The sequence below is a fragment of the Acanthochromis polyacanthus genome, chromosome 20 (genome assembly GCF_021347895.1).
Source record: "Acanthochromis polyacanthus isolate Apoly-LR-REF ecotype Palm Island chromosome 20, KAUST_Apoly_ChrSc, whole genome shotgun sequence".
In the NCBI taxonomy this organism is placed as follows: Eukaryota; Metazoa; Chordata; class Actinopteri; family Pomacentridae; genus Acanthochromis; species Acanthochromis polyacanthus.
Window position 1 is genome coordinate 5,562,466 of NC_067132.1, and position 20,432 is coordinate 5,582,897.

The following is a 20,432-nucleotide window of genomic DNA, read 5'->3' on the forward strand; positions in this document are numbered from 1 at the left end:
TATAGAAGAAGGTCATATATGGTCCATGCATCTGCCCTTTAATGCAAATATTAATGTTCTCAGAATGACGGCTTTAGTGAATTTTACCAGCATGTGCACATTTAGCATGCAGACAACAAGAATGCATCATCTTTTCGTCACACCACTTAAATTACAGGCATTTTGAAATGTAGCCTCTCTCATCAGCATCCTGCAGGTACAGAGACAGACTGGTCCAGTAAAAATTTGATGGATTTTTTTGAATCGGTGTGGAGCCCCACTGGGATCTGTCCTGATATGCCCACGAGCTAGCACAGCACTGACTGGAGGCCCAGAGAAGGCTCTGTGAGCAGTCTGGGAAGCGTAACATATCACATTCTTCTACGAGTTTTCTCCTTATGAAAAGCTGCAGTAGGCATAAACCTGGAGTGTCTGAAAATGCAGCACTCTTCCTGCCTGAGGAGTGAGGACGACGTGCGAACTTCAAACCTGCAAAATTCATCACGCAGTAAGTCGCCTTAGAGACACTCCTCTCCCTGACGGTTCTCTATTAACTCGTTCAGCCTCCACATCCTGTCCTCAGAACCACCTCTGCAGGTCTTCATACTGAGTCTCCCAAGACAGCCTGGATCAGGGGTGTCAAACATGAGGCCCGTGGGCCAAAAGCGGTCCTCCAGAGGGTCCAACATGAGACCCGAGGGCCAAAAGCGGTCCTCCAGAGGGTCCAACATGAGGCCCGTGGGCCAAAAGCGGTCCTCCAGAGGGTCCAACATGAGGCCCGTGGGCCAAAAGCGGTCCTCCAGAGGGTCCAACATGAGACCCGAGGGCCAAAAGCGGTCCTCCAGAGGGTCCAACATGAGGCCCGTGGGCCAAAAGCGGTCCTCCAGAGGGTCCAACATGAGGCCCGTGGGCCAAAAGCGGTCCTCCAGAGGGTCCAACATGAGGCCCGTGGGCCAAAAGCGGTCCCCCAGAGGGTCCACCATGAGACCCGTGGACCAAAAGCGGTCCTCCAGAGGGTCCAACATGAGGCCCGTGGACCAAAAGCGGTCCTCCAGAGGGTCCAACATGAGGCCCGTGGACCAAAAGCGGTCCTCCAGAGGGTCCAACATGAGGCCCGTGGACCAAAAGCGGTCCTCCAGAGGGTCCAACATGAGACCCGTAGACCAAAAGCGGTCCTCCAGAGGGTCCACCATGAGACCCGAGGGCCAAAAGCGGTCCTCCAGAGGGTCCAACATGAGGCCCGTGGGCCAAAAGCGGTCCTCCAGAGGGTCCAACATGAGACCCGTGGACCAAAAGCGGTCCTCCAGAGGGTCCACCATGAGACCCGAGGGCCAAAAGCGGTCCTCCAGAGGGTCCAACATGAGACCCGAGGGCCAAAAGCGGTCCTCCAGAGGGTCCAACATGAGGCCCGTGGGCCAAAAGCGGTCCTCCAGAGGGTCCAACATGAGACCCGAGGGCCAAAAGCGGTCCTCCAGAGGGTCCAACATGAGGCCCGTGGGCCAAAAGCGGTCCCCCAGAGGGTCCACCATGAGACCCGTGGACCAAAAGCGGTCCTCCAGAGGGTCCACCATGAGACCCGAGGGCCAAAAGCGGTCCTCCAGAGGGTCCAACATGAGGCCCGTGGACCAAAAGCGGTCCTCCAGAGGGTCCAACATGAGGCCCGTGGACCAAAAGCGGTCCTCCAGAGGGTCCAACATGAGGCCCGTGGACCAAAAGCGGTCCTCCAGAGGGTCCAACATGAGGCCCGTGGGCCCAAAGCGGTCCCCCAGAGGGTCCACCATGAGACCCGTGGACCAAAAGTGGTCCTCCAGAGGGTCCAACATGAGGCCCGTGGGCCAAAAGCGGTCCTCCAAAGGGTCCAACATGAGGCCCGTGGACCAAAAGCGGTCCTCCAGAGGGTCCACCATGAGACCCGTGGGCCAAAAGCGGTCCTCCAGAGGGTCCAACATGAGGCCCGTGGACCAAAAGCGGTCCTCCAGAGGGTCCAACATGAGGCCCGTGGGCCCAAAGCGGTCCCCCAGAGGGTCCACCATGAGACCCGTGGTCCAAAAGCGGTCCTCCAGAGGATCCAACATGAGGCCCGTGGACCAAAAGCGGTCCCCCAGAGGGTCCACCATGAGACCCGAGGGCCAAAAGCGGTCCTCCAGAGGGTCCAACATGAGGCCCGTGGACCAAAAGCGGTCCTCCAGAGGGTCCAACATGAGGCCCGTGGTCCAAAAGCGGTCCTCCAGAGGGTCCAACATGAGGCCCGTGGTCCAAAAGCGGTCCTCCAGAGGGTCCAACATGAGGCCCGTGGACCAAAAGCGGTCCTCCAGAGGGTCCAACATGAGGCCCGTGGACCAAAAGCGGTCCCCCAGAGGGTCCACCATGAGACCCGTGGACCAAAAGCGGTCCTCCAGAGGGTCCACCATGAGACCCGAGGGCCAAAAGCGGTCCTCCAGAGGGTCCAACATGAGGCCCGTGGACCAAAAGCGGTCCTCCAGAGGGTCCACCATGAGACCCGAGGGCCAAAAGCGGTCCTCCAGAGGGTCCAACATGAGGCCCGTGGACCAAAAGCGGTCCTCCAGAGGGTCCACCATGAGGCCCGTGGTCCAAAAGCGGTCCTCCAGAGGGTCCAACATGAGGCCCGTGGTCCAAAAGCGGTCCTCCAGAGGGTCCAACATGAGCCCCGTGGACCAAAAGCGGTCCTCCAGAGGGTCCAACATGAGGCCCGTGGGCCACAAGCGGTCCCCCAGAGGGTCCACCATGAGACCCGAGGGCCAAAAGCGGTCCTCCAGAGGGTCCACCATGAGGCCCGTGGTCCAAAAGCGGTCCTCCAGAGGGTCCAACATGAGGCCCGTCGGACAAAAGCGGTCCCCCAGACGGTCCACCATGAGACCCGAGGGCCAAAAGCGGTCCTCCAGAGGGTCCAACATGAGGCCCGTGGACCAAAAGCGGTCCTCCAGAGGGTCCAACATGAGGCCCGTGGGCCAAAAGCGGTCCTCCAGAGGGTCCAACATGAGGCCCGTGGACCAAAAGCGGTCCTCCAGAGGGTCCAACATGAGGCCCGTGGTCCACAAGCGGTCCTCCAGAGGGTCCAACATGAGGCCAGTGGACCAAAAGCGGTCCCCCAGAGGGTCCACCATGAGACCCGAGGGCCAAAAGCGGTCCTCCAGAGGGTCCAACATGAGGCCCGTGGGCCAAAAGCGGTCCCCCAGAGGGTCCACCATGAGACCCGAGGGCCAAAAGCGGTCCTCCAGAGGGTCCACCATGAGACCCGAGGGCCAAAAGCGGTCCTCCAGAGGGTCCACCATGAGGACCGTGGGCCAAAAGCGGTCCTCCAGAGGGTCCAACATGAGGCCCGTGGGCCAAAAGCGGTCCCCCAGAGGGTCCACCATGAGACCCGAGGGCCAAAAGCGGTCCCCCAGAGGGTCCACCATGAGACCCGAGGGCCAAAAGCGGTCCTCCAGAGGGTCCACCATGAGACCCGAGGGCCAAAAGCGGTCCTCCAGAGGGTCCACCATGAGGACCGTGGGCCAAAAGCGGTCCTCCAGAGGGTCCAACATGAGGCCCGTGGGCCAAAAGCGGTCCTCCAGAGGGTCCACCATGAGGCCCGTGGGCCAAAAGCGGTCCTCCAGAGGGTCCAACATGAGGCCCGTGGGCCAAAAGCGGTCCTCCAGAGGGTCCAACATGAGGCCCGTGGTCCACAAGCGGTCCTCCAGAGGGTCCAACATGAGACCCGTGGACCAAAAGCGGTCCTCCAGAGGGTCCAACATGAGGCCCGTGGACCAAAAGCGGTCCTCCAGAGGGTCCACCATGAGGCCCGTGGTCCAAAAGCGGTCCTCCAGAGGGTCCAACATGAGGCCCGTGGTCCAAAAGCGGTCCTCCAGAGGGTCCAACATGAGCCCCGTGGACCAAAAGCGGTCCTCCAGAGGGTCCAACATGAGGCCCGTGGGCCACAAGCGGTCCCCCAGAGGGTCCACCATGAGACCCGAGGGCCAAAAGCGGTCCTCCAGAGGGTCCACCATGAGGCCCGTGGTCCAAAAGCGGTCCTCCAGAGGGTCCAACATGAGGCCCGTCGGACAAAAGCGGTCCCCCAGACGGTCCACCATGAGACCCGAGGGCCAAAAGCGGTCCTCCAGAGGGTCCAACATGAGGCCCGTGGACCAAAAGCGGTCCTCCAGAGGGTCCAACATGAGGCCCGTGGGCCAAAAGCGGTCCTCCAGAGGGTCCAACATGAGGCCCGTGGACCAAAAGCGGTCCTCCAGAGGGTCCAACATGAGGCCCGTGGTCCACAAGCGGTCCTCCAGAGGGTCCAACATGAGGCCAGTGGACCAAAAGCGGTCCCCAGAGGGTCCACCATGAGACCCGAGGGCCAAAAGCGGTCCTCCAGAGGGTCCAACATGAGGCCCGTGGGCCAAAAGCGGTCCCCCAGAGGGTCCACCATGAGACCCGAGGGCCAAAAGCGGTCCCCCAGAGGGTCCACGATGAGACCCGAGGGCCAAAAGCGGTCCTCCAGAGGGTCCACCATGAGACCCGAGGGCCAAAAGCGGTCCTCCAGAGGGTCCACCATGAGGACCGTGGGCCAAAAGCGGTCCTCCAGAGGGTCCAACATGAGGCCCGTGGGCCAAAAGCGGTCCTCCAGAGGGTCCACCATGAGGCCCGTGGGCCAAAAGCGGTCCTCCAGAGGGTCCAACATGAGGCCCGTGGGCCAAAAGCGGTCCTCCAGAGGGTCCAACATGAGGCCCGTGGTCCACAAGCGGTCCTCCAGAGGGTCCAACATGAGAGGTCCTCCAGAGGGTCCAACATGAGGCCCGTGGGCCCAAAGCGGTCCCCCAGAGGGTCCACCATGAGACCCGTGGTCCAAAAGCGGTCCTCCAGAGGATCCAACATGAGGCCCGTGGACCAAAAGCGGTCCCCCAGAGGGTCCACCATGAGACCCGAGGGCCAAAAGCGGTCCTCCAGAGGGTCCAACATGAGGCCCGTGGACCAAAAGCGGTCCTCCAGAGGGTCCAACATGAGGCCCGTGGTCCAAAAGCGGTCCTCCAGAGGGTCCAACATGAGGCCCGTGGTCCAAAAGCGGTCCTCCAGAGGGTCCAACATGAGGCCCGTGGACCAAAAGCGGTCCTCCAGAGGGTCCAACATGAGGCCCGTGGACCAAAAGCGGTCCCCCAGAGGGTCCACCATGAGACCCGTGGACCAAAAGCGGTCCTCCAGAGGGTCCACCATGAGACCCGAGGGCCAAAAGCGGTCCTCCAGAGGGTCCAACATGAGGCCCGTGGACCAAAAGCGGTCCTCCAGAGGGTCCACCATGAGACCCGAGGGCCAAAAGCGGTCCTCCAGAGGGTCCAACATGAGGCCCGTGGACCAAAAGCGGTCCTCCAGAGGGTCCACCATGAGGCCCGTGGTCCAAAAGCGGTCCTCCAGAGGGTCCAACATGAGGCCCGTGGTCCAAAAGCGGTCCTCCAGAGGGTCCACCATGAGCCCCGTGGACCAAAAGCGGTCCTCCAGAGGGTCCAACATGAGGCCCGTGGGCCACAAGCGGTCCCCCAGAGGGTCCACCATGAGACCCGAGGGCCAAAAGCGGTCCTCCAGAGGGTCCAACATGAGGCCCGTCGGACAAAAGCGGTCCCCCAGACGGTCCACCATGAGACCCGAGGGCCAAAAGCGGTCCTCCAGAGGGTCCAACATGAGGCCCGTGGACCAAAAGCGGTCCTCCAGAGGGTCCAACATGAGGCCCGTGGGCCAAAAGCGGTCCTCCAGAGGGTCCAACATGAGGCCCGTGGACCAAAAGCGGTCCTCCAGAGGGTCCAACATGAGGCCCGTGGGTCCACAAGCGGTCCTCCAGAGGGTCCAACATGAGGCCAGTGGACCAAAAGCGGTCCCCCAGAGGGTCCACCATGAACCCGAGGGCCAAAAGCGGTCCTCCAGAGGGTCCACCATGAGCCCGTGGGCCAAAAGCGGTCCCCAGAGGGTCCACCATGAGACCCGAGGGCCAAAAGCGGTCCCCAGAGGGTCCACCATGAGACCCGAGGGCCAAAAAGCGGTCCTCCAGAGGGTCCACCATGAGGACCCGTGGGCAAAAGCGGTCCTCCAGAGGGTCCACCATGAGGCCCGTGGGCCAAAAGCGGTCCTCCAGAGGGTCCAACATGAGGCCCGTGGGCCAAAAAGCGGTCCTCCAGAGGGTCAACATGAGGCCCGTGGGCCAAAAGCGGTCCTCCAGAGGGTCCAACATGAGGCCCGTGGGCCAAAAGCGGTCCTCCAGAGGGTCCAACATGAGGCCCGTGGCCAAAAGCGGTCCTCCAGAGGGTCCAACCATGAGGCCCGTGGCCAAAAGCGGTCCTCCAGAGGGTCCAACATGAGGCCCGTGGACCAAAAGCGGTCCTCCAGAGGTCCAACATGAGGCCCGTGGGCCAAAAGCGGTCCTCCAGAGGGTCCACCATGAGACCCGAGGGCCAAAAGCGGTCCTCCAGAGGGTCCAACATGAGGCCCGTGGACCAAAAGCGGTCCTCCAGAGGGTCCAACATGAGGCCCGTGGACCAAAAGCGGTCCTCCAGAGGGTCCAACATGAGCCGTGGACCAAAAGCGGTCCTCCAAGAGGGTCCAACATGAGGCCCGTGGGCCAAAAGCGGTCCCTCCAGAGGGTCCAACATGAGGCCCGTGGCCAAAAGCGGTCCTCCAGAGGGTCCACATGAGGCCCGTGCGCAAAAGCGTCCTCCAGAGGGATCCACACATTGAGGCCCGTGACGGCAAAAGCGGTCCTCCCAGAGGGTCAACATGAGGCCCGTGGCCAAAAGCGGTCCTCAGAGGGTCCAACATGAGGCCCGTGGTCCACAAGCGGTCCTCCAGAGGGGTCCAACATGAGACCCGTGGACCAAAAGCGGTCCTTCCAGAGGGTCCACACATGAGGCCCGTGGGCCAAAAGCGGTCCTCCAGAGGTCCACCATGAGACCCGAGGGCCAAAAGCGTCCTCCAGAGGTCCAACATGAGGCCGTGGGCCAAAAGTGGTCCTCCAGAGGGTCCAACATGAGACCCGTGGACCAAAAGCGGTCCTCCAGAGGGTCCACCATGAGACCCGAGGACCAAAAGCGGTCCTCCAGAGGTCCAACATGAGGCCCGTGGACCAAAAGCGGTTCCTCCAGAGGGTCCAACATGAGGCCGTGGGCCCAAGCGTCCCCCAGAGGGTCCACCATGAGACCCGTGGTCCAAAAGCGGTCCTCCAGAGGATCCAACATGAGGCCCGTTGACCAAAAGCGGTCCCCCAGAGGGTCCACCATGAGACCCGAGGGCCAAAAGCGGTCCTCCAGAGGGTCCAACATGAGGCCCGTGGGCCAAAAGCGGTCCTCCAGAGGGTCCAACATGAGGCCCGTGGACCAAAAGCGGTCCTCCAGAGGGTCCAACATGAGGCCCGTGGTCCAAAAGCGGTCCTCCAGAGGGTCCAACATGAGGCCCGTGGTCCAAAAGCGGTCCTCCAGAGGGTCCAACATGAGGCCCGTGGACCAAAAGCGGTCCTCCAGAGGGTCCAACATGAGGCCCGTGGTCCAAAAGCGGTCCTCCAGAGGGTCCAACATGAGGCCCGTGGACCAAAAGCGGTCCTCCAGAGGGTCCAACATGAGGCCCGTGGACCAAAAGCGGTCCTCCAGAGGGTCCACCATGAGACCCGAGGGCCAAAAGCGGTCCTCCAGAGGGTCCAACATGAGACCCGAGGGCCAAAAGCGGTCCTCCAGAGGGTCCAACATGAGGCCCGTGGGCCAAAAGCGGTCCCCAGAGGGTCCACCATGAGGCCCGTGGACCAAAAGCGGTCCTCCAGAGGGTCCACCATGAGACCCGAGGGCCAAAAGCGGTCCTCCAGAGGGTCCAACATGAGGCCCGTGGTCCAAAAGCGGTCCTCCAGAGGGTCCAACATGAGGCCCGTGGACCAAAAGCGGTCCTCCAGAGGGTCCACCATGAGACCCGAGGGCCAAAAGCGGTCCTCCAGAGGGTCCACCATGAGACCCGAGGGCCAAAAGCGGTCCTCCAGAGGGTCCAACATGAGGCCCGTGGACCAAAAGCGGTCCTCCAGAGGGTCCAACATGAGGCCCGTGGTCCAAAAGCGGTCCTCCAGAGGGTCCAACATGAGGCCCGTGGTCCAAAAGCGGTCCTCCAGAGGGTCCAACATGAGGCCCGTGGACCAAAAGCGGTCCTCCAGAGGGTCCACCATGAGACCCGAGGGCCAAAAGCGGTCCTCCAGAGGGTCCACCATGAGACCCGAGGGCCAAAAGCGGTCCTCCAGAGGGTCCAACATGAGGCCCGTTGACCAAAAGCGGTCCTCCAGAGGGTCCAACATGAGGCCCGTGGTCCAAAAGCGGTCCTCCAGAGGGTCCAACATGAGGCCCGTGGTCCAAAAGCGGTCCTCCAGAGGGTCCAACATGAGGCCCGTGGACCAAAAGCGGTCCTCCAGAGGGTCCAACATGAGGCCCGTGGTCCAAAAGCGGTCCTCCAGAGGGTCCAACATGAGGCCCGTGGACCAAAAGCGGTCCTCCAGAGGGTCCAACATGAGGCCCGTGGACCAAAAGCGGTCCTCCAGAGGGTCCACCATGAGACCCGAGGGCCAAAAGCGGTCCTCCAGAGGGTCCAACATGAGGCCCGTGGACCAAAAGCGGTCCTCCAGAGGGTCCAACATGAGGCCCGTGGTCCAAAGGCGGTCCTCCAGAGGGTCCAACATGAGCCCCGTGGACCAAAAGCGGTCCTCCAGAGGGTCCAACATGAGGCCCGTGGACCATAAGCGGTCCTCCAGAGGGTCCAACATGAGGCCCGTGGGCCCAAAGCGGTCCCCCAGAGGGTCCACCATGAGACCCGTGGACCAAAAGCGGTCCTCCAGAGGGTCCAACATGAGGCCCGTGGGCCAAAAGCGGTCCTCCAGAGGGTCCACCATGAGACCCGTGGACCAAAAGCGGTCCTCCAGAGGGTCCAACATGAGGTCCGTGGGCCAAAAGCGGTCCTCCAGAGGGTCCAACATGAGGCCCGTTGGCTACAAGCGGTCCTCCAGAGGGTCCAACATGAGGCCCGTGGTCCACAAGCGGTCCTCCAGAGAGTCCAACATGAGGCCCGTGGACCAAAAGCGGTCCTCCAGAGGGTCCAACATGAGGCCCGTGGTCCACAAGTGGTCCTCCAGAGGGTCCACCATGAGACCCGAGGGGCCAAAAGCGGTCCTCCAGAGGGTCCAACATGAGGCCCGTGGACCAAAAGCGGTCCTCCAGAGGGTCCAACATGAGGCCCGTGGTCCAAAAGCGGTCCTCCAGAGGGTCCACCATGAGACCCGAGGGCCAAAAGCGGTCCTCCAGAGGGTCCACCATGAGACCCGAGGGCCAAAAGCGGTCCTCCAGAGGGTCCAACATGAGGCCCGTTGACCAAAAGCGGTCCTCCAGAGGGTCCAACATGAGGCCCGTGGTCCAAAAGCGGTCCTCCAGAGGGTCCAACATGAGGCCCGTGGTCCAAAAGCGGTCCTCCAGAGGGTCCAACATGAGGCCCGTGGACCAAAAGCGGTCCTCCAGAGGGTCCAACATGAGGCCCGTGGTCCAAAAGCGGTCCTCCAGAGGGTCCAACATGAGGCCCGTGGACCAAAAGCGGTCCTCCAGAGGGTCCAACATGAGGCCCGTGGACCAAAAGCGGTCCTCCAGAGGGTCCACCATGAGACCCGAGGGCCAAAAGCGGTCCTCCAGAGGGTCCAACATGAGGCCCGTGGACCAAAAGCGGTCCTCCAGAGGGTCCAACATGAGGCCCGTGGTCCAAAGGCGGTCCTCCAGAGGGTCCAACATGAGCCCCGTGGACCAAAAGCGGTCCTCCAGAGGGTCCAACATGAGGCCCGTGGACCATAAGCGGTCCTCCAGAGGGTCCAACATGAGGCCCGTGGGCCCAAAGCGGTCCCCCAGAGGGTCCACCATGAGACCCGTGGACCAAAAGCGGTCCTCCAGAGGGTCCAACATGAGGCCCGTGGGCCAAAAGCGGTCCTCCAGAGGGTCCACCATGAGACCCGTGGACCAAAAGCGGTCCTCCAGAGGGTCCAACATGAGGTCCGTGGGCCAAAAGCGGTCCTCCAGAGGGTCCAACATGAGGCCCGTTGGCTACAAGCGGTCCTCCAGAGGGTCCAACATGAGGCCCGTGGTCCACAAGCGGTCCTCCAGAGAGTCCAACATGAGGCCCGTGGACCAAAAGCGGTCCTCCAGAGGGTCCAACATGAGGCCCGTGGTCCACAAGTGGTCCTCCAGAGGGTCCACCATGAGACCCGAGGGGCCAAAAGCGGTCCTCCAGAGGGTCCAACATGAGGCCCGTGGACCAAAAGCGGTCCTCCAGAGGGTCCAACATGAGGCCCGTGGTCCAAAAGCGGTCCTCCAGAGCGTCCAACATGAGGCCCGTGGGCCAAAAGCGGTCCTCCAGAGGGTCCAACATGAGGCCCGTGGTCCACAAGCGGTCCTCCAGAGGGTCCAACATGAGGTCCGTGGGCCAAAAGCGGTCCTCCACAGGGTCCAACATGAGGCCCGTGGTCCAAAAGCGGTCCTCCAGAGGGTCCAACATGAGGCCCGTGGTCCAAAAGCGGTCCTCCAGAGGGTCCAACATGAGGCCCGTGGACCAAAAGCGGTCCTCCAGAGGGTCCAACATGAGGCCCGTGGACCAAAAGTGGTCCCCCAGAGGGTCCAACATGAGGCCCGTGGACCAAAAGTGGTCCCCCAGAGGGTCCAACATGAGGCCCGTGGGCCTTTTGTTGTTTGTTTACTTTTCTGTTGTTTTTTTATTGCTTTTGTTATTTTTGTCTCATTTCTGTAATTTCTTGACTTTTTTCATTTGTCAATTTTTTTGTCGCTGTGTAACTTTTCTGTCAAATTTTTTGTCTCTTTTTGTTTTGTTTCGTGTTGCTTGTCTCATTTTTTTGTCATTTTAATTCTTGCTTTTATCGTTTTGTGTCTCAGTTTTGTAATATTTGTCTTGTTTTTGTTGTTTTTTGTCTTCTTTTGTCTGACTTTTGTCATTTTGATCATAAACTAACACTGCAATGTTCAGTTCGAGATAGCTGTGACTAAATGTTGTGTTCCTTTGTAGACACTCTGTGATTTGGAAGTTGTAATGAGGAAATGATAAACTGAGGATGAATGTGGATGAAACTGAAATCATTTTTCTCAATACCATTCAGGCTGTTCATAATGTTTTGTAAAAAGATAATTCCTTCAATGTGTACATTTACTGAATGTACATTTTTGCACAAAAACAAAGGAAACATTAAGAATTGTGGTTATTTATAGGTCATTATGCTGTGGTTTTACTGGTCCGACCCATGCTGAATGTGGAACCTGAACTAAATGAGTTTGACATCCCTGGCCGAGAGAACCAGAGCCTAGAGGAAGTGCATGAGTCTAGATTCCTCTCAGATCAATGGATTGTCAGTATACTGGAAGGTTAGTGTGGGTATGTTTGAGCAGTGGTGTCATAAAAGCTGCTACCCCGGATTCGGTGCTCTTTTTGGGCAGTTAGGTTAGAACTTGTAGTTTAGATGCAGTCTTTCAGCTCCTCATAACTACTGAGAATGTAAAAGTTTGGACTTGATATTGATAGTTGAGACTTTAGACCGAAAACCGTCAGCCCTCGTGACCCTTTGTTGTCGTGAGAAAAGGTTTTCTTCAACGCTGGAGTTGTGATTCAGCCATCAAGAAGAAAAATGGAGTTTCGGGTGTTAATTGGATGGATTCTCTGTGTCTGCTTTTTCATCTGAATGATCTCTGATGTGACATTTAACTGGCCACAAAGGTAGGACATGTCAGAGTGGGGCTCAGAGCAGGATTCTGACTGCAGCAGAAGGTTCTCTGTGGACTCATAGAGCTGAGCATCTGCTTACTGAGACTCATATCAGTGCGGGGAACAACATTAATCTCCAAATAGATTTGTGGGAAAAATGATCCAGCTGTCTCAAAGCCGTGTGCTGTACGGCAGCTCTGTTTGTCTTCCTTAGCATCTTCTAAGTGTTCCTGCGCATGTCGGAGTTCTTGCCAAAGGGCAACAGAACTCCGGTCTGTGCACAGCACGCTTAATATCCTCATTGTCCTGATGTGCCGCCTTCACCTGACTGTGTGACAGCTGGGGGGCTTTGCAAGATGGAGCTGAGGTTCTGAACTGGCTCAGAGAGCGACTCAATCAAGATTAAGCTGAAAAGAAAGCCAGAGAATGCTTTGTAGAGCCTGCTTCCCTCCCAGCATCGGGTCATGTAGCGGCTGTAGTGCTGCTGTAGAGGAACGTCCTGCCCACCAGCTGTGTTCTGCTTGGTTCTCCCATCTCAGTGGAGGAAGCTTCTTTAATCCTAAGACATGAACTCCCGCTGAGCCTGAGTCACTGGATCCTCTCCTTACACTGGTGCTGTCATAAATCCACGTTCTTCCATTGTGCTCTCGGTGGCATCCACAGCAGCAGACACACCACACAGGCTGCACGTTAATGCTACATCTGAACCGTGTGTCATATTCATAAATGAGAATTGTTGGCTAAAACAGAATGAAAGCATCCTTCACACACTCATCCCTAAAACGTGCCAGTTTACTGTGGGGGTTTTTTAGGTGGAAAAACGATCCCATTTATCATAGAAAGAAACTGTAAAAACAAGAAGAATCAGAGGAGTTTCAAACTTTTTGAACTAATCACGTAACTTTCTGGTTTCATCAGAAAAACAACCAAGTCGTGAAATTGGGATGTTTCATCAGAATCACTTTATTCTCCGTCTCATTTGAAAAAAGCATTTGCAGGAACCAGTTTGTGTTAAAACCAAAAGAAAATGTGCATCCTTTGATGTAAACAGAAGCCATGAGTGACTGGGAAACAAATTCAACTGTAGTGTTAAAATACTTCTAGAAGCACATGCTGATTTTCAAGTTGTTGTTTTTTTTAATTTTGTGAGATTAATCAACAAGGAATTTCACTTTGGCTTCCTTTTGTTTAAATTTATGACATTAAGAGAGCTGGTTCAGTGGTCGGGAGAGGTCTGGACGATGTGGGGCAGTAGCTGAGGGACGCATGAGGAGCAAGGTGCAGAGCATCCTGACAAATCCCCCCATCCTCTGTACAGTACTGTCACAGGACAAAAGAGCAGCCGCAGCGACCGTTTGCTTTCAGTGCGCTGCAGGACGGAGCGCTTCAGGCGATCCTTCATCCCCTCAGCCATCAGACCATATAACTTCTCATAGCTCCCCCACTTTCAACTCGGTTGCCCCTTTTAGGTTTCTTATGTTTTTTACATGTTTTTATGTTTTTACATGTGATGATGTTTTTATGTGTTTTTTGTAGGTGTTTTATATGAGCTGCTGGATACAACAATTTCTCTGTGGGGATAAATAAAGTATCTATCTATCTATCTATCTATCTATTGTAATTGTGTTGTACTGAATAAAAGTCATTCTGGAGCATTTCTGACTTCCCTCTCCTTCTAGCCATGCTAATGCAGTTTCCACAGAGATGCAGGACTTAATATTGCATTTAAAAAATGAGCCTACAGCGAGGAGAAATTCGACAGGAATGAAAAAAACACCCAGAAACTGCTCAGGGTTCAAAGGCTTAACGGTTGGTCCAGCGCTCTGCCTATTCAAATATATTCCTCATCCAGGCAAAGTCCACGAGTATGCACAGAAACGGGAAGAAACATGCCCGAACATGATCCATTAGATGAGAAACTGAACATCTGTAGCACTTAAGGATGTTCTCTGGGGCAGGAATCATTGGTTATATCTGATCCATGATTTTCTATTTCAGTGTTTATTAACCACCAAAGGTTCCTGTGACACAGCTGTTTATCAGAATGCTTTTTGTTATTGCCTTGGCAACGACTGCTCTTCCTGGGATCTATAATCAAAGAAAATCCACATGACCTGTCAGAGCCCCCTCCTCTGCTCCAGCCTCAGCCCACCTGACCCCTCCCCTCATCCTCCCTGCTGAAGCTCGGCAGTATTGCTTGGCCCAGCTGTGGTTCATCACCAATCACTCCTCCACTGAAGTCTGGGCAGCTGTGGTGCGGCACACCTGTTTCTCATCCACTGCTTAAAAGCCGGTCCCACACTCCACACACCGCCGGATAGTAAACTCTGCTGATGCAGTCAGTTGGTCTTGCCCTTAAGCACTTTGCTATATTCCGTGTATTCGCCTGTCTAATAGATCCTGTTTCTCTCCTGTCTAGTTCTCTGCTGACCCAGCTGCCTGGTCCCACAGACTGGGCCCCCACCTGGATTCCTGCCCCCCTCTGTCCTGTCCCAGTGCCAACACCCCCCGCCCTCCCCTGTTAGTAAGTTAGTTTTAGTTACCCTGGATCCTTGGTTTCCTTCACCTGTCCCCTTCTAATTCTGCCTTTTATAACTAAATCCGCCTTTGTTCTTGCCTCAGTTCCTCCTCTGTGTGCTCTCTGCTCGGGTTCTCCCCCTCGCCTTGACATGATCAGCACAACCTTTTGCTACAGATATCTGTCAATGTCACTCCTTCATTTCATTTCCCATGGTTATCCACAATTCCTTTATCTTTCACTATTTGGACAGTCACCTTCTGTTCTGTGTTGTCTTGACCTCTGTTGCTGATTAGCAACTGTAATTCTATTATGATGATTCCATTCATCGTGAAACTGTCCTCGAACATCTAAAGTATCTGTCGGTGAACTAAAACCAGCACAGATTCAGCTGCTGCAGATTATTTCTCAAATCAAACGCTTTCAGAAATACTTTTCGCTGAAGTGTTTTTGAAATGAAAGAGAAAGTTTACAGCCGAGCCGTTGTGTTTATCAGACTCATCTGCCGGACCATCAAGCTGAACCTTCGGAAAGCCCGTTGTTGCTCCAGCGCTGTCATGTGACAATGTTGTGGTCCGCTAGTGACAGTCCACCGTCCGTGTGATTTTCAGATGTGGTGCGGGAAAATTACATGAAGTGGACATGCACCTTTAGAGTGACATTTCTTCGACACCATCCATACAGATAATGCAGATACATTGCCCTTCTTCTTCCTCTTCCTCTTCTTAGATGTCTTGCTTAATCGTGTTGATGACCATACCTTTCCATGTTTCTCTGTCATATGTTGCATGTAGTACAGTGTTGACCTTCCATGTATGTGTCTAGTCCTTGTCAATATGTCATTCTCTGGCGTCCTCTTGCTTTCTTTCCTTCTATTTTGCCTGTTATTGCAAGATTCTCTATGCTATTCCTCCTCATCATGTCCTAGGAATTTAATTTTTCTCTCTTTGATGGTTGCCAGCGTTGTTCTTTTTGTATTTGCTCTCATAAGCACCTCTTCATTGGTTCTTCTTTCTACCCATGATATCGTTAGTGTTCTTCGTAGGAACCACACTTCTGTTGTCTGGAGTCTCTTCTGCATATTGTTTGATATTGTTCATGTTTCGCATCCATATAGCAAGACTGACCAGATGTAGCATCTGAGGATTGTTTGTTTAGTCTGCATACTGATGTGTGTATTCATAAAGATGGTCATTTTCTTGTTTAAAGCATCTTTAGCTATACATTACGTCTCCTGATGTCCTGGTCTGATCTCCATCTGATGCTAGCTTGCTGCTGAGGTGCATTACCATTACAGTGAACAATAGTTACATCAAAACCACCACATACTAAATATCTAACTATTTTTAAATGGTTTGGGTGGCAGACAGGTGGCAATAGAATTAGAAAACCAGTGTTCTCTCACATCTACCACCAAACCACAGAGGCCTACTACTGATCCACAAAATGGACATTATTCTCATGTTCTGGAGTGTGTAAACAGACGTGCTCACCTGAAGAGGTGATCCGTAGCAGCTTGAAGTACAGAGGAATGGCCTCCTCCATATGGCGGCCAGCAGTCTCCTGCATACTAATGCAGCCTACTGATTGCACCACCTGCTGGGCAAATACTCCCGTGTCCTTCTATTATTATTGTCTCTGTACTCAGAGGGTTTCAGCAGATCCAGTAACCTGCTACATATGGAACCCAACGTGGTGCGACACACTTTTAGGTTTAATCAGCCAGTCCTGTGCTGACAGGCCTGCAGACGGCAGCAGCAGAGTATTATGGTCTGCCTAATCATGTGCTTCTTCCAGCTCTAGAAAATAGTGTACACCAGTGGTGTCAAACATGCGGTAGCCGGGCCAGAACCAGCCCTCCAGAGGGTCCAATCCGGCCCGCGGGATGACTTTGTAAAGAGTAAATATTACAGAGTAAAAACATTAACTGCAGTAAATTTAACAATAAATTTCAAATAACTTCTAGACCAAGACAAGTTGTTTGGATCACAAAATAAATGAGTGGATTGTTCATTTTGTGTCTCATTGTTGTAGTATTTCTTGTTTTTAGTCTTTTTTTGTCTGACTTCTGTTGTTTATCATTTTTTTTGTTTTTTTCGTTCTGTTTCCTTTTTGTCTCGCTTGTGTTTTTTGTCTTAGTTTTCTCATTTTGTTTCTTATTTGTTGTTTTGTGTGTCATTTCTGTCATTTTGTGTTTTTTTAATCTCACTTGTGTTTGTCTATTTTTCTTAATTTTGTTTCTCACTTTTGACATTTTTGAGTCATTTGTACCTTTGTCTAATTTTTTGTCTTTTTGTTTTTTTATGTCATTTGTGTCATTTTTTTGTCATTTTGTCTCATTTTTGTAATATTTTGTCTTGTTTTTGTAGTTTTTTTGTCTCTTTTTGCCTGACTTTTGTCGTTTAAAGTCATAAAGTATAATACTATATCATTCGGTTCCAGATGACTAAATATTTTATGACTTTGTAGATAAACTCTGACTTGTAAATTATAATATGTCAGTGATAAACTGAGGCATAATGTTGAAACTTAACACATTTTTCTGAAGAAATTTCAGCTTGTTCATGATGTTTTGTAAAAGGATAATTCCTTAAATGTGAACATTTTCAGTATGTACTTTTTGCACTAAAACAAAGGAAAAATGTGGAGTTGTGGTCATTTTTAGGTTATTAAGCTGTAATTTAAATGGTTTGTCCTACTGAAAGTGGAACCTGAACTGAAATGTCTTTGACCCTCCTGGTGTAGACAATTACAGTCTGAAAAGTAAAGGAACACACACTGCTTCACTAAACTGATAATGCAAGAAGGATTCCACTGGCTTATATAAAGTAAATATAACATGGGATGTCTGATATTATATTAGAATAAAAATGTTAATCGGTCAATATTGTTGTTGATTTTTTTGCCTTTCATGAAAACCAATAAAACAATGCCTGAATTTCGCTGACAGTTTTCAGAATTGTACAGTAGAGTTGCCACATTGTGATTGGCTCATAGAGGGAGGGAGAGAGGGAACTGCTGTTTGAGACAATAAAAAAGTACGGCATTTTTCTGTAAAGTAAACTGAAGTAGCTTTCTTATTTTGCACAGACAATGTTTACGTTTAAAAGCCCTGTTGGATCTGAGAATGCGTCCAATGGGGCATTAGAATAAAGTGAGGCATGCTGTGTTAATTCCACCACAGGAGATACATAATGTTACCTGAAATTAGCTACATATCCCACATATGTTAGTATCCGTTGATATCAGAATGGGAAATTGAGAGTTGGACAAAATCAGCATGTCAGTTTTTGGCAAAAAGGTCAATATCAGACATCTAATACAACCAAATACACAAACTGTCCACACTCACCTTTTAGAGCCTAAAGTTCAGGACAATGTGTTTCTCCTTCACCTCCCGGACACACCAGCGGTGCAGAGCTGACCTGCAGGCCTCCATCCTGTCACTGGCAGCACCCTGAGGTTCAGAGAATATTCAGCTCCTTTCAGACGTGCACCTCTTCCCATTAATGTGATGCCTTCTGAGCACAAAAGGACACAGATAGCGCAAAAGAACAGTCGACGTGCCAACATAACACACTCTTCTTGTTCATTTTGCTCTAAAGTTTCACAAAAAAATTAAAGATTACTGTGATGAAGACAGAGACTGTGGTGGGTCAGATTAATGAGATTCACTAGTGACCAGTGGAATCCAGGTTTTGACAAAAAAGTAGAGCTGAAGTTAAGCTTGAAGGAGTCTTTCCTCTGCATTTATTATAATCCTACAGCATCAGGATCCAGATGAATGTCTCCAAAGTGGAAGAGTTAGTGCAGGTATGCATCTGGAGCAACAACGTCATTAGTTATTCATGATTACATGTGATCATGAAAATGGCTCACACCGTTTACTTTTCTTTACCTCTGAGTTTTCACACAGAGTCACCGTCTATCAGCTGCAGGTAAATCCTCAGTTACCATGAGTGCTACTGTTTTTGTTTTCCAGGTTTACTGTTGCTAAAAGTCTAAACTGTTGGATAAATCCATCACATTTTCATCTACACCACCGCTCAAAAGTTTGGGGACACTCAGAAATGTCCCTATTTTTGAAAGAAAAGCTTTTTTTCCAGTGAAGATGACAAATGAGTGATAAATCCAGTGTAGACATTGTTAATGTGGTACATGACTATTGTAGCTGTAAACGTCTGATTTTTAATGGAATATCTCCATAGGGGTACAGAGGAACATTTCCAGCAACCATCACTCCTGTGTTCTAATGCTACATTGTGTTAGCTAATGGTGCTGAAAGGCTCATTGATGGTTAGAAAACCCTTGTGCAGTTATGTTAGCACATGGATAAAAGTGAAGATTTCATGGAAAACATGGGATTTTCTGGATTAACCCCAGACTTTTGAATGGTAGGGTATATTTTTTTTAGTTTCAGTTTCACAGGCAGATATTTGTAGTCCAGTTATTATGTCCATGAATGCCTCCCACAGCTGCATTTAGGACATTATCTAACTATTTATATAACTTAATCAATTTAGCAACAGGTAGCACTGTCATGATTGAACACAGCTGAAGTTTCTGGAGTTTAAATTAGAAAATCAGAATTTGTTAGGGCTGCACATTGACTCTGTGGTTAGCAGCGTCGCCTTGCAGCTAGAAGATCCCTGGTCTGTGTCCCGGCCTGGAGGATTCAGCGGTGTGTAGGTAATGGAAGGAAGGAAGAATAATTTGTTTGACTTTTTGACAGACACTGGCTGTTAGTTTAGACACACTCATTGTTTATTCACGCATTTATATGGTATTATACATCGCGTCACATAGATGACAAACATCACACACCTGCTGCAGCTCTCTCCATCACTGTGGTGGGTTCGTCTGAGCGAAGCTGTGAGGAACATTAACATGAAGCTGAATGACAGAACGTTGTTTTAGGCCTTAGTTAGTTAAATTCCTCTGGAGCTGCTGTCTCGTCACCATCATGGAGACGTCCTACCTCTTCACTCTGATGAGGTGACATCAGCACAGGGTTGCTGTGGAGCTTAATAATTCCAGATCTCATCACAGCTCCATGGTAACCACTTCAGCTTCTGTTTGTCTGAGCTTCTGCTGTGTCTCTTTTATCTTTTTCAGGTTCCTGTCATGTGGAGTCTGACCTTAATGTGTGCTTTTTATTCTGCTGCATCCCTGAAAATGATGCAAGAGTCTAAAAATTAAAATTCCCAAAACTGGTCTCGACTTAAACTGAAGATACGTTTTTCTTTCAACTATATGGTTATATATTTTAACCAGCTTCATGGAGGAGAGTCTGTGGTGGTCCAAGATGACATGGTCAGTCAACAGAACCTACAACTCCAGTCATGGATAACATGAATCAGAATGGTGGTCATCAGCTGTCTTTTTAATCCAGGCTTACAGCTTCAAACTCTGTTGTAAGGTTTCAGATGTTGGGAACCTCACAAGCCGGATGGAAATGCCAAGTGGTATGGAGGGGTGGAGTGTGATGGTAAAAAGAGCCACAGCAGACAGGAGTTTTTTTTTTTCCAGAGCTCTGATATTTTTTCTGGGTTTTTAATTAATCCAAAAACTTACAATAAAAGATTCTGAAGAGGCAACAAACGGTACATGAAGAACATGTGGCAGCATTCCTGTTCAGCAGAGCACACGGCCTGACCCCTCTCACACGCACACTCCTCACACCTGCCACCTAATCATTCCAGATCATACCATTATCACCATCTCCTCACACCAAACTCATCTCCCCCACCAGATTTACCTGGCTAATACACTCAAGACTACACACAACATACACAGAACTATACAGGAAAATGAAACCCATAATAAACCAAAGAATTAACTAAACAAAAATGGAAACAAAATCAAACACTAACAACTCCCCCCTCTCTATCTCGACTGCCTGGTATGATCTAATCACTGATCAAATCCAGGTGCGCCACCCCTGGGTGCATCTCCAAGTGTGCACTTCATGAACACGCCCCCTGGAAACAGAACTCAGAGGGAGAAGTTAGAGGGATATCAAATAAACATAACAAAACCAAAATAACTTCCTGTATCAGTCTGTCAGTTCATGCAGCTTTACAGTAGTGAGGAGGATGCTTCATCAGCTCCCTCACACTGTGTTAACTCAAAACAAAACGTTTGACATTTAGCTCCAAGGATATAAAATGTATGATGGCAAAAAACAGAC